This window comes from Musca autumnalis, unplaced genomic scaffold, assembly GCF_047663935.1.
Source record: "Musca autumnalis isolate F117 unplaced genomic scaffold, ASM4766393v1 scaffold_2, whole genome shotgun sequence".
NCBI lineage: Eukaryota > Metazoa > Arthropoda > Insecta > Diptera > Muscidae > Musca > Musca autumnalis.
Window position 1 is genome coordinate 184,290,251 of NW_027411755.1, and position 8,427 is coordinate 184,298,677.

Below are 8,427 nucleotides of genomic sequence, written 5' to 3' on the forward strand. Positions count from 1 at the left end.
GAATGTAAAAAAGTTTAGATCTTGGCAGCTACGGAGGATCGAGTTGACATTTAACAAGCTATTGAACCAAAACAAATCATGACGTACATACATACATATGTATTATTTATCCGTTTCTTGTCCTTAAAGCTGCAATAAATGAATCGTTTTTCAAAAAAAAAAAAAAAAAAAAAAAAACACAAGGGTTGGTGGAAACTCACTTTCACAAACGCTTATTGATATACAGTTTAAACTTTAAACCATTTCATTTGACTTCATTTGTATGTATGTATGATGTGTAAAAAATATAACTGTTTTCTGCATTGCATAGCAGATAATGTATTCGATTCCAATGAAATTAAACTTAATGAATAATTGCAGGGTGCTCCATTCATAAACATTTAATTGATTTTTTGTTTTGTTATTTTGCAAACAAATTTTATTGTTTATTGTTGTGTTGACATTTGTTTGGAACGTGCAAACATACCAATACCGGTATTAACCAGTTCACCGAGCCATAAACAAATTATAAACATTTTTATCTGTTTAAATGAAATCGAAACGAACACACTTATCCACATTCTGAATCTGAAAACAAAGCAAAACAAAACAGATTTCAATCACTTTTTTAAGAATTTAATAATATCGAAAATGTTTATTCTATTACGCCTATAACTTTCTTCTAGAAGTTAATCTAAGAAACGCCGAAAAATTCCTTCTTAAAGGAGTTCAAAAGGTCCAAATGGTTTTCTCATATCGGAAAAAAACAAGCCTTCTCTTCGAACATCAACTTAGGTGATTATTAGATTTTCTATGGCGACAAGATTAGCAAATGAGTATGATGAGCTTCCAGTGACCCCAGAGTCTTGGAGCTGACACTGGAAGTTATCAGGTTGGTTGGTGAGTGGTTAAATAACACTGAGAACACAAATTTTGAGGCAGAGACAAAACGCGACAAAATCGATTAGTTGTCAATGAGATCCTTACCTAACATTTTCTGAGCGACATTTTTGCAGAACATTTCGAAGCTCGAAAACGTCATCTTGTGGTACTTTTATAGCGGCTCTTAAAATAAAGGACGAAAAGAACATTGAAGGAAGCGAGTTAGAAGGTCGAAGTGTTCTACGAAAATAATCCTCATTCGATTTGACTGCAGACATGTCATCTCAGAAATAATCTAAATCAACAGTGAACAAAGATGTAACGCTAATTCCTGATGGCTTACAGGGTCTCTAGCAAAAACTTCATCCCGTCATAACGCGGAAGTTCGACTCACGGCGGATCTTTCCTTCGAGGTTCTTAATATACTCACCAAGGCCTTTCTTCCCCAAGAGGAATTTTCCGTGCCCCAGACTTTCACCTCCATTTTGTTGCACAGTGTAATCTGAAGAGTTGTAACATTAGAACCAGAATAAGTGAATTGTGGGCAACGTTAAAGTCACGCTCGAAATCTAGAAAGTATTAAAATAGAACCTCAGTCACGTTTAGCGACGTTACATTGATTGATCCGAAGAGGTGCGCAAGGTAACTACTGAAGCAAGCCAAGGAGGCCAGCAAAGATGAATAGTACAGTTTGATTTCGCTTTTGTTTGAGGCTCTGTCCTCAGCAGCGTCGGAAATAGCTATCCAGTTACCGTTAGTAAGTAGCATAGCGCGAAAACTACGCAGCATCCCACCTCCACACATATTATTCGGGGACTCACCTAAAGCAACCCTTGTGATATAACAGTTATGGTGGCGCTTGACTTACCAAAAGCCTTTGACACTGCCAAGCACTTCACGCTGTTTGACTACTAGACTACAGACTACCCTTCGCCCAAGTATGAAACGTTGGATAATTAATTCTATGTGTGTACGCAGGAACCAGAAGTCCGAGTCCCCTAGTGACTGCTCTTACGAGCATTTTCAACGGGAGAAATATGCAAATATCCGCCATTTAATCTACGACCACTCTGTTCACCACATGAACCGACCACAAACCGCCCCAAAATTCTATGGATCACATTCGAAAGCATACTTTTTCATAGAACCCAAGACCAAGCAAGCGTGGATTTTTTAAGAATATTTTTTCATAGACCCTCAGACCAAACTAGCGTGGATTTTTTAACAATATTTTTTCATAGACCCTCAGACCAAATTAGCGTGGATTTTTTAACAATATTTTTTCATAGACCCTCAGACCAAACTAGCGTGGATTTTTTAACAATATTTTTTCATAGACCCTCAGATCAAACTAGCGTGGAGTTTTTAACAATATTTTTTTCATAGAAAAACGAACAAACATATGAAATACGGTTGCAACAAAAAATATCTTATATCGGATACCAAAAAGTCTTTTATAGGACACCTTAGTGCTTCTCGAAGAAGACCAAATAGTCTTCTCATAGAAGACCTCAAGGTATTCTTAAAGGAAACCACGTGGCTTTCTTAAAAAAAAACACAATGTCTTATTATGGAAGACCATGAGATTGTCCTTTAGAAGACCACAAGGACTCTTATAGGCGACCACAAGGTCTTCATATAGAAGACCACAAGGACTTCTTATAAAATACCAAAAAGTTATTTTTCATATAGAAGACCAAACGTTCTTCTCATAAAAGACCAAAATGTGTTCTTATTGAAGATTAAATGGTTTTTATATAAGACTACACGATATTGGCTGACGTAGGGGATGGAAGATACCGGCTTTAACATGGCAAAGCCCAGGATTTATCTTGGTCCCTCTTTCATCTCAAGTGGACACTGACCTCCCCGTAGTGTCACCTGGGGAACTGCCTTTAGCACCCGTTCAAGGTAGTGAGCTAACATATGCCGCGCGTTTACTTGGGTTTGGGCGTCGGGTTAGTAACCCTCCCCTAGAAAAACAGCCTACTATGAAAAAAAGAAAGAAAAGAAAAACAAATCCCTCAAAAGTTGACGACCCCCGCAAACGTTTTAAGGACCATGATCTGCGAATCTGGGAAAGGCGTCACAACAACATCTTAAGGTGACACACTGTATTATAGCTGCCATGACACAAAGCATGAGTTTGGTTGCGGATTTGTAGTTGGTCGGATGTTAAAACATCTAGTCTCCAGCTTCACCCCGGTGAAAGAAAGACTCGCTGCAATTCGATTAATAGGAACATTTTTCAACATCAGCTTTATTTGCGCTGATGCTCCCACTGAAGACAAGGACGAACAGACCAAAGATATATTTTCCGAACGCTTAGAAGAAACTTATGACCGTTGCCCTGCCCATGACATTAAAATTATACTAGACGATTTTAATGCCAAAATTGGAAAGGAGAATATCTTTGGCCCAACAGTCGGGAAATTCAGTCTCCACAGTGAAACATCTGACAATGGAATGAGGCTGATATACTTTGCAGCTGCAAGAAACATGGGAGTTAGCAGTACCAGGTTTAAGCATCTCGATATACATAAGGGCACGTGGGTGTCGCCAGATCAAAGAACAAAAAATCAAATTGATCACGTTGTGATAGATGGAAGACGTGCATCAAGCGTGTTGGATGTACGATCGTTCCGAGGTGGAAACATATACTAGGACCACTACCTTGTTGCAGCAAAGGTACGTACCAAATTAAACGTAGCAAATAAAGTGCGAACAGACACAACACGGAAGTTGGACATCGGTAGCCACAGCATATTCCACTCAACTAGCCCAACTGCTTAATCAAAGCACTCCTCGTCCCGATAACATATCAGGACAATGGCAAAACATTGCCCACTCTAGGCAAACAGCCGCAAAATCAGTACATGGATGCCAGAGACCTCCATCAAGGAATCCATGGTATGACTAGGAGTGTCGTGCTGCTACCGAAGAGAAAAATGCTGCACACAGGGCTACTTTACAATCAGTAGCAACGCGTAGCGCAAGAGAAATATCGGGAGAAAAGGAAAGAAGAGAAACGTCTTTTCCGCAAGAAAAATAGAGAAATGGAAAAGCGGGAGTGTGAAAACATCGAGATGTACAGGAGCTAGAATGAAGTCCGAAAATTCTACCAAAGAGTGAAACATCAAACTGATGGCTTTGGAACTGGCACATTCTCCTGTAGAGACCAGCAAGATAATCTGGTAACTGATATAGATAGTGTGCTAAGGATATGGAAAGAGCATTTTTCGAATCTGTTGGTATCCAATAGCAGCGAAGACGACGAAGATACCACAGTCCCAATCCCAGAAGATGGTATTGAATGTATACCACCCAGCCAGATGAGGTAAAGACAGCAATAAATCGGCTGAAGAATAATAAGGCAGCAGGATCTGATGGCCTACCAGCCGAGCTGTTTAAAACCGGAGGCGACACGCTGATAAGGTGTATGCATCAGCTAGTTAGCTCCATCTGGCAGGAAGAACGCATACTCGACGATTGGAACCTGAGCATCCTGTGTCGCGTCCATAAGAAAGGAGACTAGACTTTAGGCTTCAATTATAGGGGCATAAGTCTTCTTCCTATCGCCTACAAGATAGTGTCAGGGATATTGTGCGAACGACTAAAGCCCATGGTCAACGAAATAATTGGACCATACTAATGCGGCTTTAGACCAGGCAAGTCCACCATTGACCAAATATTTACCCTGCGGCAAATCCTGGAGAAGACCCAAGAGATGCAGATCGACAAATATCACTTTTTTTTTTTTGATTATAAAGCAGCATTCGACAGTCCCCTCCGATCAAAGGTATTCCATGCAATGTCTGAATTCGGTGTCCCCGCAAAGCTCACCCGGCTTTGTAAGATGACTTTAACTGATACTAGGTCCTCAGTTAAAATTGGAAAGAACCTCTCCGAACAGATCAGTACCAAAAAAGGTTTCAGACAAGGAGACAGCCTTTCGTGTGACCTATTCAACATTTTGCTGGAAAAGGTAATACGAGATGCGAGATGTCAAAAGAAATTACACAATTTACACCAATAGACACATGTTACTTGCTTATGCTGATGACGTAAAGGAAGTAACCGATACCTTTAGGAATGTCGAAGCAGAATCTGCGAAAGTGGGTCTGGCGGTAAACGGCGAAAAGAGCAAATTGATGGTCTCGACGCGCAAAGCGTCCATGTAGCTCGGACCAACTGTGGAAGTTGGTACCTATAATTTTGAGGTAGTTAAAGACTTCGTCTACCTCGGCACTGCCATAAACACAACAAACAACGTCAGTTGTGAAATAAGAAGAAGAATTGTATTGGCCATCAGATGCTACTTTGGTTTAATTAAGCAATTTAAAAACAAAGCCACATCTCGTCAAACAAAAATAACACTATACAAAACGCTGATACTACCCGTGCTAATGTATGGCTCCGAAGCATGGGTACTTGCACAAGCAGATAAGGCAGTGCTTGGTGTGTTTGAGAGGGAAATTCTTCGAAAGATCTATGGGCCGATTTGCGTTGACGGTGAATATCGACGTCGCATGAACCACGAGCTGTATCTGCTATACAACGACATCAATATAGTTAAACGTATCGAGATGCAACGATTCCGTTGGCTAGGCCATATCATAAGAATGAGCGATGATGAACCCGCTAAAAAGGAGTATGAATACATGCCACATGGCGGTGCACGCAGAATTGGCAGGCCATAGAATAGATGGCGCAAACAAGTTGATGAAGAGATGACAAGGCGCCGTATTCCAGAAAGCGAAGCGAAAAACAGAGAGAATTGGAGATCTTTTCTTAGTTCGTTCTATGGAACAAATGTTCTGTAATGGGCCAGCTAAGTAAGTAAGTACACGGTATTCTTGTAGGATCAAACCGTCCTTTTGTAGAAGACCAAAACCTTTTTTCCACAGAAGTCCAAATGGTTTCTTATACAAGCCCGGAAAAAGTCAATGCGAAGTTACAAGGAAGTTTTTTTGGAATATGGTGTAAATTTGAAATGAAATTAAGGGTTAATTTGAATCTAAAATGATTGTCATATTTTTTTATTCTGTATTTGTTCTACGATTTGAATTGCTATACCAAATCACTTTGGACGTGTGACGTGCGAATACGGCAATTTATTCACCACACGCGTCGATTTAGAAATAAAATTATTTACATTACCATGCGAGCCAACGTGGCCCAAACACTTCCCATCACACAATGTGATTGTGGCTGAAATAGTCTCCCACGACGGCAACAAGGGAAAGTAATGGCGTTGTAGACATTAAGATCGACCACGGGTAATGTTGTTCATTTAGTTGTCTTTAATTGTCTCTATGTGGCCAAGAAAATGCTAATGGAACATTGTGATCGATTGGTAACTCTTCCGTTCTCAGCTGTCTACGTGCCTGCTTTTTATTGTAAATTGTTAATAGAATTTGTTTTTAATCGATCCGAACCTAGAATTTAATTTCGATGTGAATTTAATGACAACAAAAATAATTTTGTTTACTTTATTTCAGCTGGAGGGCGGGAGACCGATGACTTAAGACGATATTTGCATATCAAAATAATGTGTGTGAAAATTTAGCCATGCGAGCAAACATTTTTTAATGGACAATATTTATTTTTGTTTATTCCGGTGAATAGTGTTGGTGGGTGGTAGGTGGTGCTGTAAAGAGCGAGCGCTAACTGTCTGCCTCTTCTCCATTAATGTGAAATATGCATGGCCACGCGTTTCACATTTTGCTCGGCATGAGGTTTAATGGAAAATAAAACAATAAAACGACTAACAGCAAAAAGATAGACAGACAGAACCAAAGGGAACGTGTGATGAATCTGTGACTGCTCGAACACATGTTCGCTAAAGACGGACGTTCGTATGGATTGCAATTTTCAAAAAGGTGATCATCAATCTCAGATGACTTTTTTCACCACAACATTTGTGCTTATTTTTTATGGGTTTTGCATTTTTTACAATCTCCGCAAATTATAGCGTTGACGTTAATAGTGTTGTTTACAGTAACAATAACAACAACTATTAGAACGAAAGAATGCAGACAACTATCACGAAAAAATAATAGTCAAAACAAAAACATTATTAATTCTATGACGTATAGCGGCAAATGCCGGTTGGCGTATTGGCGTCCGACTTGTGAAAATGCGTTGTAAATAAACAAAACGTAAACAAATGGAAAAAAGAATAACAAAACACGTGCCTTTTTCTGCATATATATTTTGCTGACTGCGGTTCTGCATAGTAAGATATCATAATAAGAACCAGGTTTAGTTGCATTTCTAAGACGTCGAACGTCTAATGATTTTAATAAACAGGGACTAATTAAAAAAATACGTTTGAAAGTTTCAAGCGTAAATTTTAATACGTGTAAAGGGCAGTTATCAGAAGAATTGGGCTTTATTATTCCACTGACAGTTCCAACCAACACTGTCCACACGAATAAAACACAAATACATAATAAACATATAGCTTTGGCATTCCCCGCTTGACAATGCTCAGAGGGCTACAGTGCTCGCTGATTGCTCAACATTTTGCACGGTGAACGAAGATGCTGCTACGAGTATTAAGGCCTCGACACATAAGAAGCATGGCATTCTTGCTGAAGTCATATCTGATAAAAGACTAAAGACCAAGTTCGACCAAATAAAAAGATTTCAGAATCAGATTTGAATTAGGTCGAACTAGGTCTTTAGTCATTTACCAGATATGACTTAAGCAAGAATGTCATGCTTCTTATGTGTCGAGGCTTTACTGTCAGGTATCCTGGCAACCCGTAATTTTCCTTGGCCCAGACCAACCAACCTTCCAATCTCCGATAACATAACTTAATAACCTCTGACTGCCGTACTTTTATGAACCATGGGAAATCCTATTGACAAAGGTTCAGAGGGTCTACCAATCAGAGAGCTGACAATTCGTTTAGATCTTCGGGTAGCTGAGAGAACGTTCCGGGGCATCATTACAGCTGCAGCCGCATCCCACTTGCGAATCCTGAAGACCCAAGAGTTAGGGAAACTACATTTGAAGTCAACAGGCTAGTAGGCGAGCATAAATGGGAAAAATGCCTAGACCACCTGAAGTAATGCAATATTGGCACCGGATTGAGTAGATTGTGGACAACGGTGAAAGCACTCTCGAATCCGGGAAAGAAGGATGATACCACGGCAGTTTATACATCACCCTGAGAGTGATAGGGCGAAGAGGAGCTACGCCATATAAGAAGAGACCTCCCAGGGTTCCCAATCGTTAGCCCTCCATGTTGTACTAGAAGCCTGGAAAGTTGGCTGATTGTCAACAGAACCTATATAAGGATACCAGAAAAGATGAATCGTACAGGCCGATCTTCCTCTTGTTACCAGTAGCAAAGAAGATAGAGGCAACATCTGTATGGATTCCGAAAAATGCACAGCACCACAACAACATTACACGCCATATTCACACATATCAGTCGAGGACCGAACCAGAAGAGGTCATGTCTCCGAATATCTCTCAGGTAGCTCTTGAGCTAACGATGGTCTTCTATACCGTCAACCATGCCTAACTGTTTGCAGCAATAGAAAAGACTTCTC

General features: G+C 40.0%; 1 long non-coding RNA gene across 1 annotated transcript; it reads right to left on the minus strand.

Annotated features, from left to right (window-relative positions):
- Positions 1-430: 430 nt before the first annotated feature.
- On the minus strand, positions 431-6,966 carry LOC141393249 (uncharacterized). The gene is made up of 3 exons (XR_012410039.1): positions 6,353-6,966; positions 6,022-6,299; positions 431-567 (listed from the first exon to the last, which is right to left on the minus strand). It is a non-coding gene; the product is annotated as an uncharacterized lncRNA (long non-coding RNA).
- Between the last annotated feature and the right edge of the window lie 1,461 nt (positions 6,967-8,427).